This window comes from Megalobrama amblycephala, linkage group LG8 (genome assembly GCF_018812025.1).
Source record: "Megalobrama amblycephala isolate DHTTF-2021 linkage group LG8, ASM1881202v1, whole genome shotgun sequence".
NCBI lineage: Eukaryota > Metazoa > Chordata > Actinopteri > Cypriniformes > Xenocyprididae > Megalobrama > Megalobrama amblycephala.
In genome coordinates this window covers 3960440-3982834 of record NC_063051.1, presented here as the reverse complement: position 1 = coordinate 3982834, position 22395 = coordinate 3960440, and the positions used below count along the sequence as shown (strand labels likewise).

The 22395-nt window shown below is 36.3% G+C and overlaps 1 protein-coding gene across 6 annotated transcripts in view; it reads right to left on the bottom strand.

Annotated features, from left to right (window-relative positions):
* Positions 1-22395, bottom strand: part of sema3fa (sema domain, immunoglobulin domain (Ig), short basic domain, secreted, (semaphorin) 3Fa) — a 70499-nt gene that overhangs the window by 18507 nt on the left and 29597 nt on the right. Inside the window, exon 1 of one of the 6 annotated variants that reach the window (XM_048198797.1) lies at positions 3719-3838. The exons of the other annotated variants lie outside the window; for them this stretch is intronic. The gene's annotated coding sequence lies outside the window, so the exon portion shown is untranslated. Of the gene's footprint in view, positions 1-3718; positions 3839-22395 lie in introns of those variants that run through there. 6 annotated transcript variants of the gene reach the window in all.

Here is a 22395-nt window from a genome sequence, read left to right as displayed (position 1 = left end):
AAAAACTCGTTAAATTTCGAGAAAAAAGTCGAAATAAAATGTTGAGAATAAACTAGTTAAATTACGAGAAAAAACTCGTTAAATTATGAGAAAAAAGTCGAGATAAAATGTTGAGAATAAACTCGTTAAATTACGAGAAAAAACTCGTTAAATTTCGAGAAAAAAGTCGAGATAAAATGTTGAGAATAAAGTCATTAAATTACGAGAATAAAGTCATCAAATTACGAGAATAAAGTCATTAAATTACGAGAATAAAATCATTAAATTACGAGAACAAACTCGTTAAATTTCGAGAAAAAAGTCGAGATAAAATGTTGAGAATAAAGTCATTAAATTACGAGAATAAAGTCAGTAAATTACGAGAATAAACTCATTAAATTACGAGAAAAAAGTCGTTAAATTACGAGAATAAATTCGTTAATTTAATGACTTTTTTCTCAACATTTTATCTCGACTTTTTTCTCGAAATTTAACGAGTTTTTTCTCGAAATTTAACAACTTTAATCTCGAGATGGTTTTATTTTTTTTTATTATTGCTTGGCCCTAATCCTCTTCCGTAATTGCCTAATTTTCACACAACTTTGGGGGATAATATTAATAAATGTACAGCGTCCCCAAAAGGTATTTGGTCACTTTTGGACATTTAAATTCCATATCAAACCCAGTGCATCTGCTAAGAAATAATTATATATATTTTTTTATTGGAACTTACTTCACTTATCTGAGCCACTTTTTAAAATTTTAGAAAAAAAAAAAAGTTTTTACAACTGAAAAAGTGTCCAAGATTTTTGTCTTCATTTTGAACAATACATTTATAGTTTATTCTTGAACTGCCTTCATTTCGTGAAATGTTTTGATTGAAGTCTATTTGTCCTATATTCCTTTAAAATAAAATTAAATATACCGATATATAATTCAAAAACATGTAATAAAAAATAAATAAATAAATAAAAATTTCATTGTGGCTTAAGTGTCCAAATTCTTTTGGAGCCACTGTACATTCATAACCATGCAAGTCACTGGCAGTCTGTTGAGTACCAGTCTGTTGAGTCTGCTTCACATATGAGGAGGAGAACATATAAGGCACATGAGAAATAAGACAAAGAAAGAGTGAATGCAGGAGAACAGTGATGAATTAAAAGAACACAGCAGGAATAAGAGGACCAAAATAGCACAGATGAAGAAAGAGAGGAGATGGGGGGGGGGGGGGGGCATCTCTTTGGTTGGGAGTCTCACCTCAGGGAGTGATGGGAGCCACTGTTTACTTTGGCCCACAGTTTCAGCGAGAGTGAAGGTCATAGATCACGCTCACAGACACAGGCACACACTCAACGACAAATCGAGCACCCCGTGTTACCCTGACCCATGTGATCCTACAGTAAATTGTTTCTGAAAACGATATGAAAAACTTTTCATTTCTCCATTCTCACTAACAGCAGCCTAACAGCAGAAACATGGTAATAATTAACAGGCCACGGCTCCATTTGGTGCGATGACCCAAAGTCCTTGCTATAGTTTAAAGAGCTTATTAAAGATGTCAGAATGTGTTTTCACAAGATCCCAGCCCATAATACACTATAGTTAGGCCTATTTATTTTACATCAGAATTTGATGTGACAGCCTATTATATATGGTATGTCTGGTAAGCGCTGACCTTTTTCATTTCGCCTTGTGTATAGAACACAGCCAAAAACAACACCTCATATCTTCTTGATTCATATCGATTAATGTGCTTGAAGAATCATGTTTAACCTTGGCGAACAGTTAAACAAACTTTAGCAATCCTTCTCAGGTGTTAAGCATAAAGAAATGTGGGAAATGATATGCAAAACAATCCTAGCATGTTAGTGTTATGGAGAAACTTAAAAGTAGCTACAGAAGGTTGCAAGTGATGTTTGCGATCAACCTAATTTTACATGCTACACAGCATGCCAAATATATGTGAGGCAAGTCCATTCATAGCAAATTTTTCTAAGTTCTCGTGACCAAAAAAACTTTTTCTTATGCATGCATCCAACATTGCCCTGCCTGATGAACCTGATTAGCTTTCACTCTACAGTCAAACACGCAAACGCGTTAGAAGACCTTGAGGTGTTTATCTCACCATCTTCTGATATCACCGGGATGGTTCGTCTTAAATGAGGTTGTCAACAAACAGACACAGATAAGCGCAGCTCCTCTTCCTGTTTAACATTATCATATTGGTCAATCAGATGGTTGCGGCAAATCTTTTCAAATAAGCATTCCAACGAGAAACGCCATCAGAGATCTGTTGTTTCCTTCTCTCCTTTAATCTTTTTCCTTTTTAACGTGTTTCAACACCAGATACGTTCTCCCTCCTGCATTTCACACCATCATGGTAGCAACAATGCGAAAGCCATAAAAGTATCAAAACTATCTTTGAAACAAGAATAATTTATTTGAACCAAATAGATAATATACATTGTTAAGACCTTTTTTTTCAGAGAATATATTTGGAATTTAAAATTTATTGGAGTTTGTTAGCGCATTAGAGCATTTTTTTTTTTTTTTGAGCATAACCCTTACTAAATTTAGTGAGGTTTGTGAAAAAAGCTAGGAACATTTCAAATTATTATCAAATTAATTGAATTTGTTATGAATTTAATCACGTATTATCATACAAATTTTGCTTTTTTAAAGATGTTTTAATATTTTTACTGGAAAAAAAAAATCAAGTATACTTACTTACAAGTATACTACTTTACATAAAAAGTAGTGCGTTAAACAGATTTCATCAGCCTGGTCTTGCCTTTTGCTACTTTGGTTCCTCTCTCTTTCTTCAGTGAGTCTGTCTACACACCAGGAAAGAGACGATTATTATGATTCTTCTCACTCAATCTCTCATTTCACACACTCACTTACATTTTTTTTTAATCTTTTGCTTATTTTCCTGGGTCAGGTGAGAGTGTTAAATAAAGGACAAGAATAGAAATAAAGCATTACGTAAATTTGCTTTTGTTGTGAAATCTTGTCATAAGACATTTTTGTAGAAACGGTGATACATTTTTTTTTTCAGAATTCTTTGATCAATTTAAAGTTAAAAAGAACAGCATTTATTTGAAACTGATTTTTTTTTAACAATGGAAACATCTTTACTGTCACTTTTGAGCAATTTAATGCATCCTAGCTCAACTCTTTCCCTGCCATTGATGGAATTTTCCATCATTTATGACACAACGCTTCCCCGCCAGTGACGGAATTTTCTGGGAATCCATGTTTTCACTGTTATACAGTAGAAGCGCTACAACACATCTTCTGAAAGAGTACTCCATATGCAAAAATGTGTAAAGAAGCAGAAACAAGTGATCCAAGCATTGATTATGCACATGTAAGCTATTGTCAAACAATCAACGGCATATAAATCAAAACTGCCTAACATTACCAAATGAAAAGTGCAAACTTTGGAGGTGTTGATGGACTTGATCTACTCAATCTGTTTTGATCATCGTTCTGAAGGTGATCCGGAAGAAGTCCTTGACAAAAATGTGATTTTCTCAGCTTTTTGTTCAAAATGTTGCTTTTTAAATAAAACTTACCCACATTCAAGAGTTGATAAAAAAAAAGAATGCTTGAAGCTAGAATTAAATTTAAAATTTGAAATGAGTCTCATATATGCCCATTGCTAACAACATCCCTCTTTGAAAAGAATGACCAATTCAGAAAGTATCTTTTACACAGCTGTACACAAGGACCTTACTTTTGTCTTGGTCTTCTCCTGACCTGTTCTGGAATTAGCAACACTTGAGTTGAAGTAACATGTAAAAGGCTGTGACATTCAATCTTCTATCCTGATTTCAACACACTCATGCAATATTGCGTATGTCTGTCACAAGAGATGCATGAGACCTCACGGAACAAGAGAACGTCATCTGGATAAGTGAAATTCTGGTTACCAAATCAAAAATTCTCAGAAGCTTTGTTCCTTATAGCAGGGTCTGGTCCTAATCTCAGGAACCTTGAGAAACATGTTCAACAATACTAGAAGAATGAAAGCACTTTCTGTTTGTTCAATATCCTCTCATTTTAAATTAACCTGCCAGGGTGTGAAAATCAGTCTTTTCACAACTCCATTGTGCTTTAGTTTGGTGCCCATCTCTCAGACACCACAAAACCATTCAACAAACAATGGCTATGCTGGTTAGCTAGATCTGGGTCAAGGGGTCACAAAGGTTATCATACACACTGGCACTAACTAAAACTCCAGCCAGAGGCCTCTGGGTCATTAAAGGTGGGGTCAGTGGGTTGCCTACTGGAAACTCAACACACATCCACTTGACCTCTGTTGCTTGGAAACAAGGGAGAGGTCATCCCGGGAGTGAATAGTCACAGCGACCCGTAACCAAGCAGAAGACCTTAACGGCATGTGACAGGCGAGAAACAAGCATCTGAAAGCGGCAGCCGCTGTTCGCCTGCTGATTAAGAGTGTGTGAGAGAGCCTGTAAGCTTTGATTTGGCCGTTGCGGTCCACTCATTCATTGAGTGCCTTTCGTCCCTGTCTTTGCCTTGTTTGTGAAAGCTGTAAAAACCAGTGACAGGCAACAGTCTTAAAGGGATGGTTCGTGCACAAATGAAAAAGTCGGTCTGCATATCTTAATGTCGCTCTAAACTCATTTACCCTTTTGCACATTCAAACCAAGTATGTGTTCATGAGAAGCTGGAGTGCAATTTCTTGTTCTCTTTATATGGTGTCAAGTGTGCTGTGCTTCCTTGTTCCTATCTTTATCATGATTTAAATGGGTACAAGGCAAAATTTACAAAGAATAACTATCACTTTCATTCTATAGAATAATAAAATAAAAGAAGCCTGGCTATATCTATATCTAAATATCTCCTCTAGAAATCAAATGGCAATGACAATGAATATAAGTTAATAATTCATTTTAATTTTTGTGTAAACTATTCCTTTAAAAATGTTCATTATTCACTTTGTGTGAAAAAGGGATCTTAGTTTTACAAGAAAAACGTTTACAAAGCTTTAAGGGTACTGCCTCAGTGACAAGCTGTTGTATCTTTAAAGGTACAATTTATCATATTTTTACAGTGTGATGAAATATTATTTAGCTTAGAAGTTTCAAAATATGCATTTCAAGAACTACTCTATATGGGATGCACAGATACCATTTTTTAAAGACCGAGTACGAGTACCGATATTTTTTTTTCTGGTATTTGCCAATACCGATACCTATGCATTTATTAATTTCTTAATAAATAAACACAGTGAATGAATGTTGGACAGCTTCTTTATTATTACTCCAATGAAAAAAGTAATACATTTTTATGTGCTTGTCACAAACTTAAAGAACAAAAATTTCACAGGGTCCAATAACCCTCAAAGGGCATAGTTACCAATATATATAATTGTTGTTATATAAAAAGAAATTTACAAACAAATTACAAACAATACATCAAATACTATAGAGATATAAATTAAATAGAATGTTTGTAACCAAACAGATCTCACCCCCATTGACTACCATAGTAGGGAAAAAAAATACTATGGTAGTCAATGGGGGGGCGAGATCTGTTTGGTTACAAACATTCTTCCAAATAACTTCATTTGTGTACAGCAGTAACAAAGAAATTTAAACAGTTTTGGAACCCCTTGAGGGGAAGTAAATGATGACAGAGTTTTCATTTTTGGGTGAACTATCCCTTTAATGTTGAGAACAGTTGTGCAGCTTACTGTTTTTGTGGAAATATTCTTTCAGGATGAACAGAAAGTTTAAAATGAAATTAAATAAAAGCATTTATAACATTATAATATAAATATAACATTATATTTACTGTCACTTTTGATCAATTTAATGCATCCTTGCTAAATAGAAGTATTAATTTATTTCAAGAGAAAAAAAAAACAAACAAAATTTCTGAACCCAAACTTTGAACAGCAGTGTAGGTGTGTGTTAAGATGTGGGTTGTGTAAATTTACACCCTTACTAATTGTCAGTGTAGTGTGACATCATTTAAAGGACATAACATTCTCAAAACGAATTTCTAGTATAAAGGCACTGATGCTCCAGTGCACCCTGCCATGCTTTTTCAAAAGCAGAGACTTTCAAAGACACAGCATGAGATGCATCACAATGCCACCATACAGTGTAATAAAATAACCAATATGCATCAATGTCTCTCATCGTTTCTCAAGCACACACACACACACACACACACACACACACACACACACACACACACACACACACACACACACACACACACACGTGTGTGTGCAAATTGAAACACATTAACATATGTAGCTCAGTCTCATGGGAGAGAGACCATAAGAATTGGAAAAGCGTACCCACCCCCCAAATAGGAGGTGTCAATCAAAATGCATATTAACCACTTAAGGCACTCAGATGCCTGTGAGAAAAAAAAAGAAAAAAAAAAACTGTGTGGAATGACTCTATTTAATAAGGCCTGATGCCGGTGGCAGCAAGCCATCTTAAAGACAATGAATTAGATGATAAGGCAGAAATATGTAAATATACATGTGGAAAGGAATAAAATATAAAGGTTTATGCATACACACTGAACATTTTATTGTGTTTTTTTGTTTTATAGATGTGCATGAGTGTGCAACTGTTAAATTCTTCTGCATCTAATCAACATATTTATGTCCTTGATATTTATTTCCTTGACTTGGTAAATACCACATATTAGTCAAACATGTTGATGCCAACTTCATGGAAACAGTTCCTAAAATGAACCGTATTGCATTCAAATGAATAATTTGTCTTTTACCCAAAAGACCCACAAATATTGAAAAACATAAGCAATATTAGCAGAGCTGCAATACCACTCAATTACGAATGATACAAGTTCCTTTATATATCCGTAATAAGCAATGCAAGTGACCTTTGGCAGGGTGAACTTGCAAGATTTATTTGCAATGCAAATGGCATGCAACCTCTAGACACTGACAATAAGTATATGGAGAAAAACTAACCCCAAACAACTCAATTTCAATAAAGAAAGTATTTCAATAAAAAAAGAAATGCACAGTCATTGCATACTGAAAAACATTCCCTGATTAAGAGAGCAGTCTCTAGCTTTTATCTTCTGCATAAATACATAATACCCCCTGCTATGCTAAGCTGATTGACAGCTTGACAAGCCAATGGATTACTGCCTCTTTGCAGTTCATGGTGACAGACAAACTAACCCCGCCCACTAAAGCCAACCATGAGGTTTAGGGCTAAAGCCTCCTTTTTCATTTGATGGACAAGTGGGTAGTCCTTTCCAGTGACCCCATGACCTCTGAGCCCTGACAACAAAGATCATGTGATTTGCACAGAAAGATGGCATTGAACTTCTCTTTAGTTCTGCTCTTCCTTTGTTGCATTAAGCGCCCCCAATCCAACACCAGCTCTTCTAGAGGCACTTTAGCTGACAATATCCAGCAGAAACAGAAGGAGCAGATGAAAGAAACAGAATAGCGAGTGTCTCAAAGTGGCTAAATTCCTATTATTAACATGATGGAGATTAACATGAAAAGGGTGAGAGAATAAAGTGCCTTTAAAATCACAGCCAGTGAATAGAAAAAGTTAACAAGCTTCAGTGCAGGATAAAAAACATCCTATTTATTTTATTTGCTGGTTTGACATCTGCAACAGATAGTCCCAGAGGTTAGATGTGCCCCCATAAAAATGGATCACCTTACATGTTTTAATAAGACCAATCATTTAATCCATGTTACAGGCAATTAACTCCAAACCAGCCATGAAATTATCTAATGGGATTGTCTCTTGTATGGATAACTAATTGAATTCACAAGCCAAATGAAACAAGCTAGTGATAAATGACCTGTGAAGGAAAACAAGAAAAAAAAAAAGAAATGATAGGGATAAATAAGGTATGCTTTCATTGGCAAAGTCAACGAACAGTCTTCAGGAGATATGACGTGGGAAATCATAGAGCAAAGTCTCAACATTAGGACTTAACTGGGACATTTTGATAAGACATTTCAAATACACTGGTCTTTCTTCCCGAGTTTGGTTTCTCAGGACTCAGGACTGTTTGTTGAGAAACATCTGTACTGAACAGCTAACTGCTGCAGCTATTCTGACAATCATTTAGCTAGGCTATAGTGTTAAACTGTCAATTACTGGCTTAATCAAATCGATTAAACAGATAAAGATGCCAAATTGCAAATTAATCTTGTCCAGCATGCAGACATTTCACATTTTCTCAGCTATTTTGGAAATGAGTTTAAATGTGGTCAAATGTGTTAAACAGATCTAAGAGTACTACACTACTCAAGCCTTAATAAACAAACATGCTAGGGGTAGGGAATGTGTATAACTAATAACGGATGTTCAAAATCTGAAGCAATCTGCAGAGTTTCTGTGTCTGTGCAGATTCTGTGTGGGCTTGAGTTTGTCCAACACTCTCCCTTCAAACAATGTGCAGATTGAATGCTAACAAACAACAAAAAAAATGTAAATACACGGCATGCACTGAGTGCAATATATGAAAATTGTTAGTATTTACTCATCCTCTATACTTGTATGACTTAAAGGGACGTTCACCCAAAATAGAAAATGCTGTCATCATTTAGGCACCCTTAAGTTGTTCCAAACCTGTATGAGTTACTAACACAAAAGAAGATATTTTGTCAGTAACCAAACAGTTGATGATCCCCGTTGACTTCCATTTTATTTATTTTTTCCATACTATGGAAAACAGTGGAGCCCACCAACTGTTTGGTTACCCATATTCTTCAAAATATCTTTTTTGTGTTCAGCAGAAGAAAGAAATTTAAACAGGTTTGGAACTTGAGGGTGAGTATATGATGACAGAATTTACATTTTTGGGTGAACTATCCCTTTAACTTCTTTTGTGTTCCACAGGATAAATAATTTACAATGAAATTCAGTGGGGTCTAATATTGCTTTGGACACAAGCATTCCTCAAAAAATATTTTTTTTTCTTTTCTTTTTCTTTTTGCGTGTTCCGTAGCAGAAAGTAAGTCATACCGGTTTGGAACGACATTAGGGCGAGTAAATGATGACCTGTCAAATGCACAGACACCAATGCGTTTGTTGTCAAGCATTAAGTTACTTTAAGTTAATCTCCCAACAAATACACACACACACAAGCAGAGAAGTAGCTTGGAGAGCAGTAAATATGTTTTCACTTGATTCTCTGAGTAACAAAATCAGCAGGCAGCGCAGACATCACGTTCAAAAATCGCAGAAACAGATGTTAGCCGACTCTAGACAGACACCTAACACATTCCTCCTGGCGTCTCTCCAGCATGCACCTCTCTTATCCTATTATGCTCTTTTTCCCAATACATCCCATCTACATTTCCATCTTGTTATCGAGTCAATGCATTCTCAGCTTACAGAAGACTATGAATTGGGACAGTTCGAACATTCGGACATACGCACAAAATCTTTCTTGCTCTCCTATTTCACATCTGTTTGTGTCTTTTTTCCAGCAAAAGGTATGGTTTGGTGTATCTATTCTGCAAAGTCTCCGATGGGACCAGGTTTTAGACTCATGATTCAAGCTGTAAATCACAGCTATAAAAAGGAAGAAAAAAATCATCTGGCCCATGTGCTATTTTTCGAACTATCGAGGGATGATAATACTCAAGCTTGAGGTTTTAACCTAAATGTGTCTGTAAGAGTGATGATTTTGACTTTATAGCTTTACTGTTTCTATGATGTGAGGCTCTAAAAGTCTTCAGAGGTGAAAATATGATCCAATATCCTGTCCAAGTACTGAACTGAATCAAACCGCAATTAATGAAATTTCTTGTCAGGCTCCATCCCAAAAGACTGGCTACTTCCTCTTGCAGACATATTTGACATGCTTCTCAGAATACTTTACTTTCATCTGCTTTCTAACGTTTATGTGGTAATGTTAAACTAATCCGATGAGAACTTTTTAAATCGGAGGTCTCAAAGTGAGCCAGGTTTGTACAGTACGACCCCTCACGTGTTAATAGTTTATAGTTCAAAACAGCCCGCAAACCAATTCTCTATGTCTGCATTGGCCTTTAATGTTATTTCAAAGTCTTAAAAGATTGTTAAACAGTAGCATAATATATATATATATATATATATATATATATATACATATACATACACACACATTTTTTTTTTTTTTTACACACAAAGTTGAATTTAGACGCCCATCAAGTTGTACATGGTATATCTCTACCAAATAATACAATCCATAATGATAAAACATTTGTATTTGCAGAGTTTGAGACCCCTGCTTTAAATAGCTAAACGACAAGGATCAGAATTGAATTATTTAATTGTTCACACATTGTGTTGTTTTAAATCCTAATACAGTCCTTATCAGTCTATTATTCTCTTGTTTTAAAAAAGGTAACCCACTTATCAACATCAATTTACATCCACATAAGATAAGAGCTCAAGTCTGGGACTGAAAGAAAGTCAAGAGTATTCCCTTCTTGTGTAAGAAGCAAAGGTACAATCTTTTTTTCATTAAAAGTGAATTTCCTGAGTAATTGTAGCCAGCAATATTTCACTACAGCAATATCAGCATGTCAGTCAAAGTTTCATCTGGATTTCTGGATTTTTTTGTGTGAACGTGCACCTGTGCGTAGACAGGAACTGACCTCATCCCAAGACATCACTGGTGATTCATTGGTGAGGTGTGTGTAAAGTTCAAACCGACACAGATTGAGGTGAAATACATAATTACATCAAAATATGAGCATTTGAATTGGTTTAGAACAGCACAAAACCAAAATGGTACCATTTTCATAAACATGCCATGGTACTCCAAGGTACTACTGATGTATACAAAAATATATCAGTTACATAGATTTATAAATTACATCAATTATTGCTTGATTTCCATATGGGTGACAGAAAAAAAGAGAGGAATGAGAAGAAGAGAAAGAGAAAGACAGACAGAGACTGCAGCCAAGTCTAGAAAAGCCAGTGCAGCCTTAGGGGTGTCTACATTCACAGCCCTTTACTTCTAAGTACAAAAATAGAGGAAGAATGGAAAACGGCATCATAATCTCTTTGACCTCCTAAACAAACTTTGCCTTTAATGAGCATGAGATCACTTCATCACACAACAACATGAGCAGACAGCTTGCTGCCACCACAGACAACACCAACAATTCCAGTCTCATCTCAGACACTCTCAAACACACATACACAATCTACACACCATGTTAAGGCATTCGAGACTCCAGCTGAATTTGGCTCAGAACCACAAGCACATCTTTCCCACCCGTCTAACTCTCCAGCCCACATTTGCCATTCCTCTGAAGTGACGAGGAACATCTGGAGGAAAAACTTACCTGAGAGATGCACAGACACGCACAGATGCATGCTCTCACTGAATTAAACATAAGAGTAGATTGCCAGTGTGCTTCCAACGATTATAATTGTTAGCTCTTATCTACCCTATAATTAAATTGTCAGGTATGTAATTCACTTTAACTTGTATATACTTTTGAAAACACTACATCAACATTTAACAAGCACAGTGAAATCAGGCTTCCAATTCTGTCTCATTATGTAAATTGTCACAAGACCAGTAAACAGCAATATGGTTCCAGCAGCATTTTGCCCCCAAATATTCCCTACAAAACAAGTATAGTGGAGGTACCATATTACAGTACTGGTATCAGATGACAATTCCATGGTACTTTGATATAAACCGATTAACATATTCATCTAGCATATTGATATTTACATGGTACTTCAAGGAATATTAAAAAAAAAATTCAAGGTATGTCATGGTACTAATGTTTCTACTAAAATCCCTTCTACTGAAATAAAAATAAAAGCAAATGAGACAACTTGACATAGAAGTCAATTAATTAGAATAGATGATATGTTCTTGAGAGAATCTGATGGGAAAATCAATTATGAGTGAATTAATGAATCATTCATTCAAACTGAATAATTCGAATCACTGATTCATTCAGGAATGAAACAAGATGACTGGCTTTATGAGTGAGTCAATTAATCATTTAATCAACCAATTTGTTAAACACTGGTTCTGCTCCTGCCTTGTTTTAAGCTTTTTGCGATAACAGCAATGTTAAGTTTTTAACATCTTGTATATGAAACTGTTCGGAGCAGAGTTTCTAATTGTATTATTACTTTTCTAATGAAGTTCAATAAGCAAAGAGTACGTGGAAACGGTGAAGCCTTTTTTCAGGATTCTTTAATGAATAGAAAGTTCAAAAGCACAGCATTTATTTGAAATAGAAATCTTTTGAAACTCTGTACATGTCTTTACAGTCACTTTTGAAAGTTTTAAATGTTAGTGTATTACGGTTTCCACGTTAAGCAGCAAAAACTTTTTTCAACATTGATAATAACAATGATATTTTAAATTGTAATATCGTAATTACGGTTGTAATATTGCAAATGCAAATACAATTAATATATATAAGGATAAACAATTGCTGTCTCATTCTCTTCTCTGTCCTCTAACATGATGGAGAAATGCCAGCCAGTCAACGATTGACACATTTTTCCTTTTACCACCCCATAACCCCTGTTGTGAATTCACATTTTGTTCCCTCCATCCAGTGGCGTCCCTGTTCTGTGATTGGCTAGCTCTCAGTCTGTTTCCTCTGTCATGATGCTTTGGTGTGTCAGTACAGGTCATTGTCTGAGTATAAGTACTGCCGTGGTATTAAAGTCCATGCCTGACTGACAGATGGTAATAAATGGTGGCAGTCTAAAACAACATGAAGGGAGAGGCGCCCTTGACCTCACACCCCCCCTAAGGTCAAGCATGTCTGGTAACCTCGAGGATGTAACTCCCACACCCAGCCCACATCTGGAGAGAGAACCACTCTGTTACTTTGTGTGTGTGTGTGCTGGGGAATGTAACAACTCATCTTCTCACTGTTGTCAGCCCAGAATGAAACGGTTGTATCTGTTGTCACTCCCATGGCAATACTTACAAATAAGACCTTCCCTATTCGGTTAGATCAAAGGGTGAATTTTGAAATTTCTAAGAACTTGATGCACAAAAACATAGCTATCAAATAACAGGTGAAATGTGCCATAACGCAGTGACAGGTAACAAAAGGAATGCTGCCATGGCAACCAAACTAGCAGACACACAAGGGAAATGCATTGTCTTTGCTGATGGAAAGAAAATGGTGTATGCACACAGACACACACGCATGCATTGTAATAAGCACACACACTTTTTTGTGGGGGGAAATTATTAGTAAAACCCACCCTTTTCCTCTCCTCTTCGTGCCCACTGTGGCTTCTAAGAGGAACAATCTGAACTTAAAAGGACGATTGACCCAAAAATGAAAACAAAGTCATTATTCACCCTCATGTCATTATGAATCTGGAGCCATGTTCACACAGCAGTGGAATACGGTTGTCAGTCCTGTATTTGAGTCATTAATACCGTTGCATTCACACTCAGTTCAGTTATTTACAGGAGTGACAACCGCATAACCAAACTCACAACTAGAAACCACACAACCGCATTCTTGGAAAACCCACAACCTAATGCAATCGGACCGGACAATTAGTTGTCCGTTACATCATACAGTGAGAGAGAGCTGCACCGACACGTGTCTACCATGTTTTACGGGTTTTTATGTATGGTTTCTGTAACTTACAGTGACGGAGATATGAGCTGTATGTCATCTGAAGGTTTTAGATCCGGTCACTGTTCTCCACCGGAGCTGCTCCCAACAGTTTTGTATTCAACACATGCATGACTCCGCTCTCTGCCCAGATATAAAAGCTGCTGTCGGTTAATGAAGATTTGATGGATGAACTTACGGCTCAGTTGGACTATTGTCGTGTTAAAAGTGATAAGACTTTTCAACTTTATGGATCTTTAATATTACTTTGGTCACTGTCACTATGGAGAATGGGCTTGACTCCCATTGCACATTCATACAGACAGTATTTGAGACGCTGTTCCTAATTTGCTGTGTGAACGGGACATTTCGAGACTCACACCTGTATGTAAACGCAGTCCCAAAAACTGACAGTGTGAACATAGCCTTATGATGACATTTTTCCATGCAACACACAAAAAAAGCATCATAAAAGTGGTCCATACAACCTATTTTGAGGTGATTTTTTGGTCTGGAGCAGCAAATCAGCATATTAGAATGATTTCTGAAGGATCGCGTGACACTGAAGACTGGAGTAATGATGCTGAAATTTCAGCTTACAACTTTATTTTTTGGGGGTGAACTATTCCTATAAGATTTCATTAATGTTGCTGTTGACCACACTTGTCTTTGCATGTATCTCATATGACTACATTTCTCACATTGTTAAACAGCATCTCAGATACTGCCCTGACTGCACAGAAGGTGTCACAGGGGTCCAGATCTAGGGTTCAGCAAAGCTGCCTGCTGACAAAACCTATTGTAACCTCTCATTAAACAGACCTGCATGATGGTGTGTCTTACTGAATCAACTCACAATGGACCACAGTTCTCTTTCTTCTTTTTCAGTGAAACACTATAATAGGATGAGACAACATGGATACTTTCTGAGCAATTAAGGTCTGGGAGAAGACAGAGACCCGCTCTCACCAAAATGGTCATGATGTCTCTACCTTTTACTGTAATTTACCACATCGCAGAGCAGTGCAAGACAAGCATTTGTGGTTAGAAAGTATACAATTTTTAAATATTTTTTTTTTTTTAAATGACTGATCATTTTGGTAGATAAGACCCTTTTTCCTCTGCTGGGATCATGTAGAGCCATTTGAAGCTGCATTGAAACTGCAATTTGGACCTTCAACCCTTTGGTAACTGTTGAAGTCCACTATATGGAGAAAAATCCTGAAATGTTTTCCTCAAAAACCTTAATTTCTTTTCGACTGAAGAAAAAAAGACAAACATCTTGGATGACATGGGGGTGAATAAATTATCAGGAAATTTTAATTCTGAAGTGAACTAATCCTTTATTGAAAAAATGTAAATCGTTTTAACCTATATTTTTACAACATTTATCAATTATAAATATAGTTTCATCCCCACTGTAAGTTGAACACTGCTTGAACTTTCCTATTTTCAGTCTAAAGAGTGATGGGAAATTTTAAAGGAGCAAAGTCAGGAAACATACATCAGGTTATTTTCATTCTGTCTGACACATTTCCATCTGTCCTCACAAAACAATCAGCATGGACGAGCTATAAGGGACACTATCACACACACAGCTTACAAACAGAGCATCTTTGTCTTACATCAATGGAGAACACCAACCCTGCCTGTTTCTCAAAGTGACAAGTGAGAAGATTTGCCTCTTTTTCCCCAAAGCTGCTCTCCAACAGCAATAGAAAAATGTTTTGATTCTCTGCATGAGTTTCTGCATTAGGTTACAGAAACCCCTGTGTTACACTCCAGAAAGAAACACATCAAACTGGCTGACAGTGCAACCATTTATCCAGACCGGATAACCTTCGGTTCTGAGGTGGTTTTATAACAAGACAGCCATATACACTCCTGACGCTTTTAAATGCCTTTGAAGCTAACACTGTATTAGAGATGAGGAGCTGCAGACAGATAGAAAATAGAACATGAGGGGAGTGATAGTGTCAGAAACGAGTGAATATGAATGCTGATTAGCAATGAGAAAAGTAATGATAAAACACACAGGCTGAAGATGAGTGTTACAAGACAAGCATGAGTGTGTGAGTGCTGTGAATATGGCTGTGTTTTACAAGAAGAGATAAGAAAAAAAAACTGTGATGACAGACAAAATATCTCTGTGCCTCAAGAGAAAGATGGGCCTTTTACAGACAAAACCAGAAAACATTATGTATTTTGTAGCCACATGGAAAGAAAACTGAGATGAAAAATATATTGTTCAGATGTTGTTGAGTTGTTTCCTTTACATAATCAACTTAGTCTCATATGTTTTTCCCAAAATTCCTAAAAGTCACCTTGAAATCAAAAACAATTCTTTTTTTTAAGAATATTGCAGTATTGTGACGTGGGACAACCTGTCACTCACATGAGATCTCAGTAATAGCAAACCACAACAATCCAACCATCCAATTAATTCCTAATGAACAAAAATCAAGTCCCGCCCTACATTTTTTCTTGTTTGAGAAGCTGTCAAATATACATCACAATAGAAGAAAAAAACTATTTTTTATATTGAAATCTCTTTTGACTGCAGACTTTGATATCATAGCAAATTTGAGCACAGTTTGAGACATTTCAAGACATCTTTTGAAACCACATAATGTGAAATTACATCTGTTTCTAGAAACAACCAAGTAAAAGTCACTTTCATTTAATCTCATTGCTGTCTACAAGAAACAATTGAGATACTGAAGATTTCATTTGTGGTTTTTCTTTCCTATAGGAAAGCAACCAGCAGCTGGTTCTAAAGTGCATCACAAATGAATCATTTGTAAAGCAAAAACACATCAGCACTCTTATGTGGCTTAACATGCAGATGAAGACAATCATTGGAATATTCAAATTCATTTGGTCAGGTCTTAGGTAATTAAGCCGTACAACTGATTTGTCATAAACCACAAAAAGGCCAAACATGGCATCCGTAGCTCATAAACCACAAAAAGGCCAAACATGGCATCCGTACCTCATAAACCACAAAAAGGCCAAACATGGCATCCGTAGCGGCTATCTTTCTCTCCTGACATCCAACACAACAGGACATATTTCAAAAATGAGTATGAGTCTCCTTGCATAGAGGATGGTTTTCTCAAATTGAATGTCTCTCTGCCACATACACACCCACAACTAACCAAATGAGTGACTCATCTGAGGAGATGTGACCCAGACCTCACTTTAAATGAATGTCTGCACTCTCTCATCTCATGGGAGCACTTCCACACTCCTTCAGGGGGTGACATGTTAGACACCACCCCTGGGAGCAGAGAAAATGAAAATACAGCACAGAAAAAAGAAGCTAAAGGAAGAGAACCAAGAGAGAGTAATGAAATAGAGAATTGGGAATTGATGGAGAACAGCACAATATACAAGAAGAAAGAAAAAAAGAACTAAAAGGATGGAGACATAGACAAGCAGAGTGACTTAAGGTGGCAGTACCATGGTAGATTGAGAATAGAACTCGCCTGGTACTTCTTATATACTGTATGGCTTGACAATATATTAAATACTTTCAATATATTCAAAGTATAATTTCTTGGTGATATATAATTTTTTTGATCATTAAAGGGGACCTATTATGCCCCCTATTATGCCCACAAGATGTAAAATAAGTCTCTGATGTCCCCAGAGTGTATATGTTAAGTTTTAGCTCAAAATACACCACTGATAATTTTTTATAGCATGTTAAAATTGCCACTTTTTGGGGTTGAGCAAAAACGCGCCATTTCAGTGTGTGCCCTTTAAATGTAAATGAGTTGCTGCGCTCGGCCTAAGAGGGCGGAGCTTCAAGAGCTTGTTCTCCCTACATGGCTCTGGTTCTCCCCCATCAGGATTCAGTCAGGATGCACAATAATGTCAGAAACTGCGAATATATGCTGCATGGAGATTGAACTAAACTATACCTGTTCTATTACGGTTATAACTTATATTGTCTTCTTGTTTTTATCCACTATATTAGTACAAGGCAGTTTACAGATGAGTTTTATGACGTTTATTGTACTTCACACAAAATATGAAGCGTCTGTCTTCACTCTAGAAAATCACTGTAAGAGCTTAATAAAACAGTGCAAGTTTGCATTAAAATATTATCCATAAACTCTCTCTCTCCCTTGCATTATCATCAAGATACACAGCGAAGTACACAGAAACACTTGTTACAACTAACAGTAAACAAATATATACATTATGCCTTTTCGGGTGGTGCTTAATAAACTGGTAAACTTTATATCCGTAAATCAACTCCAATGAACTGTAATAAAGTGCCCTCATTAATTACTGCCGTATTCAGTATCACTCTGGAAACTGTATGTTTTGTATTGTCCCTTTGTATTGACATTCTTCACAAAGCAGCCGCGTGTGAAATTATTCGCACAGACATAAACAAATTTTGGTAGAGTTGAGGGAGCATTTTCTTCAAAAACAAAATGAATCCACCTCGTCTTCAGCAGCTCAGATTTAGGGAGTAAATGGAGAGAGCTATGTGGATTAATCCATCCAGCTACATAACACCTAAAACACTTGGGAGACATTCTCGTCAGTAGAGCAGTGGCGGACTGTGAACTCGCTCAGAGCGGTTCTATGTTAAAACGTCAGTGTCTGTCAACATTCGTGGGCGGGGCCTGTGGCTTTTGTGACGTCACACTGCCAGGGATCTGGAAACGGCTTGTTCTGAGACACTGCTTATGATTTATGGGGATTAAAAAAAGGAGTGGTTGGATTTTTATCATTATAGGGTGGTTGTGTACACACACTGCCAACACACATTTATGTCCAAACACCATGCAAAAGTGAATTTTGTATAATAGGCATATTAACAGCAAAGCAAAAATACTGAAGTTGGGAAGTGATTTATTAAATACCATGATTTAGTTCTTTGAACTGTGTGTTTCAATAAATCAGTTAATTTATTAATTTGCATAAAATTGCTCAAAAATGTTCACTGCATTTTAGCTCAAAATATTCTGTATATAAGTAAGGCAGTTTATTGCTTAATACTTAATTAGCAACAATGATGATGGACAAAATGATGATTCCTCTGAAGAAATTCAATTCAGATTTGAAGGTCACTTCAGAGTATATTTACAAATATCATGATCTATGTTGAATCTTGCCAAATGATTGAAAATTATATTGCCGAACCCTACATATGCAGCGATACTGAGTGATTACCATATTCATGTACCGTACAGTGTTGTTACTGTTAACTAAAACTATTTATAAAATATATTTATTATAAAACTATTACAAATCTTTTTCAATAATTGAAATAAAGCTGAAAAAATATATATAAATATTAGATTTAAAAAAATGTAAACAAAAAGAACATGTGAAAATTAGAAAAAATAGAACTGAAATAAATAAAGTATTAAAATTACTAAAACAAATACAAAAAGCTAAATAGAAACATTTAAAAAAAAACGAAAAAAATGACAAAATTACTAAAACTAAAATGAAAACTGAAAATATAAAAATAGCTCATTAAAAATATTAATAAATACTGTAAACAGTAAATAAATAATGTTAGATTAACACTGTTTATGTTCCATAGTATTTACATGGGACTCCAAGGTACTTCAAAGAATGGTACATGGTACCATGTCCAAAAATCTACAGTATTGCTACATGTCCAAAAGACATACTAAAGCGAGTGTGACAGTGTGACAGATGGCAGTATTGGGAGAATATCATGGTACCTCAAATAATACCAAGGTACACGTCTGAAAAAAACAAAAAACAAAAACGTGATAGTAACAAGGTACTTTGTAGTATTTTAGTTAGTGACAAACAGAGGAAGACAGAGAAGAGAAAGTAAGAGAGGAGAAGGGGTGTAGGAGTGCAGGGTCTCTATATTTAGCCCTGCTGCTGTCACCTCCACTCTCCTCTCGCTGTGACAGTTTAGATCCAGCGCCGCAGCACAGGATGCTGGGATGCACCGCCACCTTGACAAAAACGACACTGAGACAGCGTCTGCTGCACCCTGGCATCACAAACAAATGTGTTTGGTCTAAAATAAGACAACAAAATGTAGCATAATCAGGATATTCAGAAGAAAAATTATTATCTGCAAGACTTAGACACCATAATTCAGTTAATATAGCACACCCCTGGCAATAACAAAAACAACAAAGAACACAGAACAAAGAACAGGCCTCCCTTTCTGAGCCCACGCCTGTCTAAGTCCCAAGCACCCTTTTCTAAGTGATTCTTATGAAACCGAAACTCAATGTAGGGTCAAGAGGTTAAGTTTATTACTCTGCCAAGAGCTCCATTAGAGAAAGCCTCATGGGAACAGCTCGGAATAATGCATTTTTGATGATTCCCATTGCTTTTGGTTTTTAATACCATTCTGATATGTCGCTGCGGTTTTGCTTATAAAGTGAGAGCTTAAATGAACCTGCATGTTTCAGCTAAAAACAGAAAACCTCAGTGTTACCTGAAGACAAACACATTTTTTAGGTTGATCAGGAGAACACTGATACAAAACACAGATGAGAAAGACTGAGGGTCGGGCCAAAAGTAAAGATGGATGAACACAGCTCACACAATCCAAATACTTTCCCATCAACGCCACAGGTGAGCTGGATGCTGAAGTAATGTTGGTAACTGAATGGGGCTATAGTCTCTATGCTGCTGTTAGTGTCTCTCTTGTGTGGGATTGAGAGAGACAGTGTCTCACCTTCTGTCTGAGCAGTTCTCCTAGGCATATCTTGGCAGGTTGAAGGAGGTTCATCTTTCAGAGAGACAGTGATTGCTCCGGGGCTCTCTCTCTCTCACACACACACACACACACTTTCTCATTCTCTCTGTATCTGTGTGTGCATTGTCAGAGGGAAGCACTTAGTGAAGTCTCTAGTGTCGCAATTGACCCAGTTAGAACCCAGGTAAAGACAACATGAAGGATAAACCTAATCATGTCATGAGTGGAAAGTATTGAATGTAGAATAAGTGTTATAGTATAAGGTTATATTTACTAGAAAGATCTTTCTTTCTTTCTTTCTTTCTTTCTTTCTTTCTTTCTTTCTTTCTTTCTTTCTTTCTTTCTTTCTTTCTTTCTTTCTTTCTTTCTTTCTTTCTTTCTTTCTTTCTTTCTTTCTTTCTTTCTTTCTTTCTTTCTGTCTTTCTTTCTTTCTCCCATAACGGTCTTTGTGGCTGTTCGAACACATTCGACCACATGAGCGTCTACACTACGAAAGCAATCTGGTGGAATGCGTTTTCGACTACCTATGGAGGTGGTCGAAAGTGGACAAGTTTAAAACATTTTCACCTGTATTTAGTGTCGTACACTTGTGATCCGATTGACCAAAACACATCTTAAAGATGCAGTGTGTAAATTTTAGTGGCATTTAGCGGTGAGGTTGCGAATTGCAACTAAAGGCGCACACCCCTCGCACCCCTAGAGTGTTTGTCCATTTAGGGCTGCTGTAGAAACATGCCGGCGACATAATGGCAACTTGACATGGAGGGGGGACCCGTGGTGTATGTGATAGAAATGGCTCATTCTAAGGTAATAAAAACATAACGGTTCATTATGTAAGGTCTTTATGTACCACTGAAAACATAGTTATGTATATTATATTGCATTTCTGTCAATAGATCCTCCCAAATTTTACACATTGCATCTTTAATACCAGGTGGAAACAGAGCCTTTCTTCCTAATGCTCAGTTAAAGTCCAAATCCAAATTAAACCCTGTGGCTCCTGACGACACACTGATGTCCTAAGACACGAAATGATCGGTTTGTGCGAGAAACCGAACAGTATTTATATCATTTTTTACCTCTAATACACCACTATGTCCAACTGCCATTCACATCCGGTTGGTGAGGTCTGAACGCTCTCTGACAACGGAAGTGATGTCTCTCACTCATTGAAGCAAAGCGCGAGACATCACTTCCGTCATCAGAACGCGTTTTTTTGACCTCACTAACTGGTTGCTGAACTCAGTTGGACATAGTGGTGTTTTAGAGGTAAAAAATGATATAAATACTGTTTGGTTTCTTGAACTTAGGACATCAATGTGTCGTCACGAGCCGCAGGGTTTTATTTGGATTTGTCTGTGCGTGTTTTTTTTACTCCTATAGATGGCGTTTCCTATTGACACGCATTATACGACTGACAGACCGCAACTGTTGGAGTTAAAAATCATCATTTGTGTTCTACTGAAGAAACAAAGTCACCTACATCTTGAATGCCCTGGGGGTAAGCAGATAAACATCAAATTTTGGGTGAACTACCCCTTTAAGTAGATTGTTTATACATTATCTTAGGAAGCTTGTTTCCGTCACGGAATAAAAAAATGAAGGTAATTGCGACTTCTTAATCACACAATTCTGACTTTATTTTCTTGCAATTGTGAGATATAAACTCGAAAGATATAACTTAAAAAATTCAAGTTATATGTGTCACAATTCTGACTTTTATTCTGGCAATTACGAGTTTATATCTCACAAATCTGAAAAAAAAAAAAGTCAGAACTAGTCAGCAATATATAAACTCACAATTGTGAGAAAAATATAAAAAAATCAGAGTTATCTTGTGATTTAATTATTCTTGAAATATTCTTTATTCCATGGCAGAAACAAGCTTCCATAATTATTTAATCAGCCATAACATGAAAAATATCTGTGCACCCCAATTTTTACTTTTCTTTCTTGTTCCCTATGTTTGCTGTAATTGATGACAGATCATTCCTTGTCCTTTTCATCAGATTTAAATAAAAAATACTAAATGAGAATTGTTAAAAGTTAATAGAGAAAATGTTCTACAGCATTTAAAGATAAG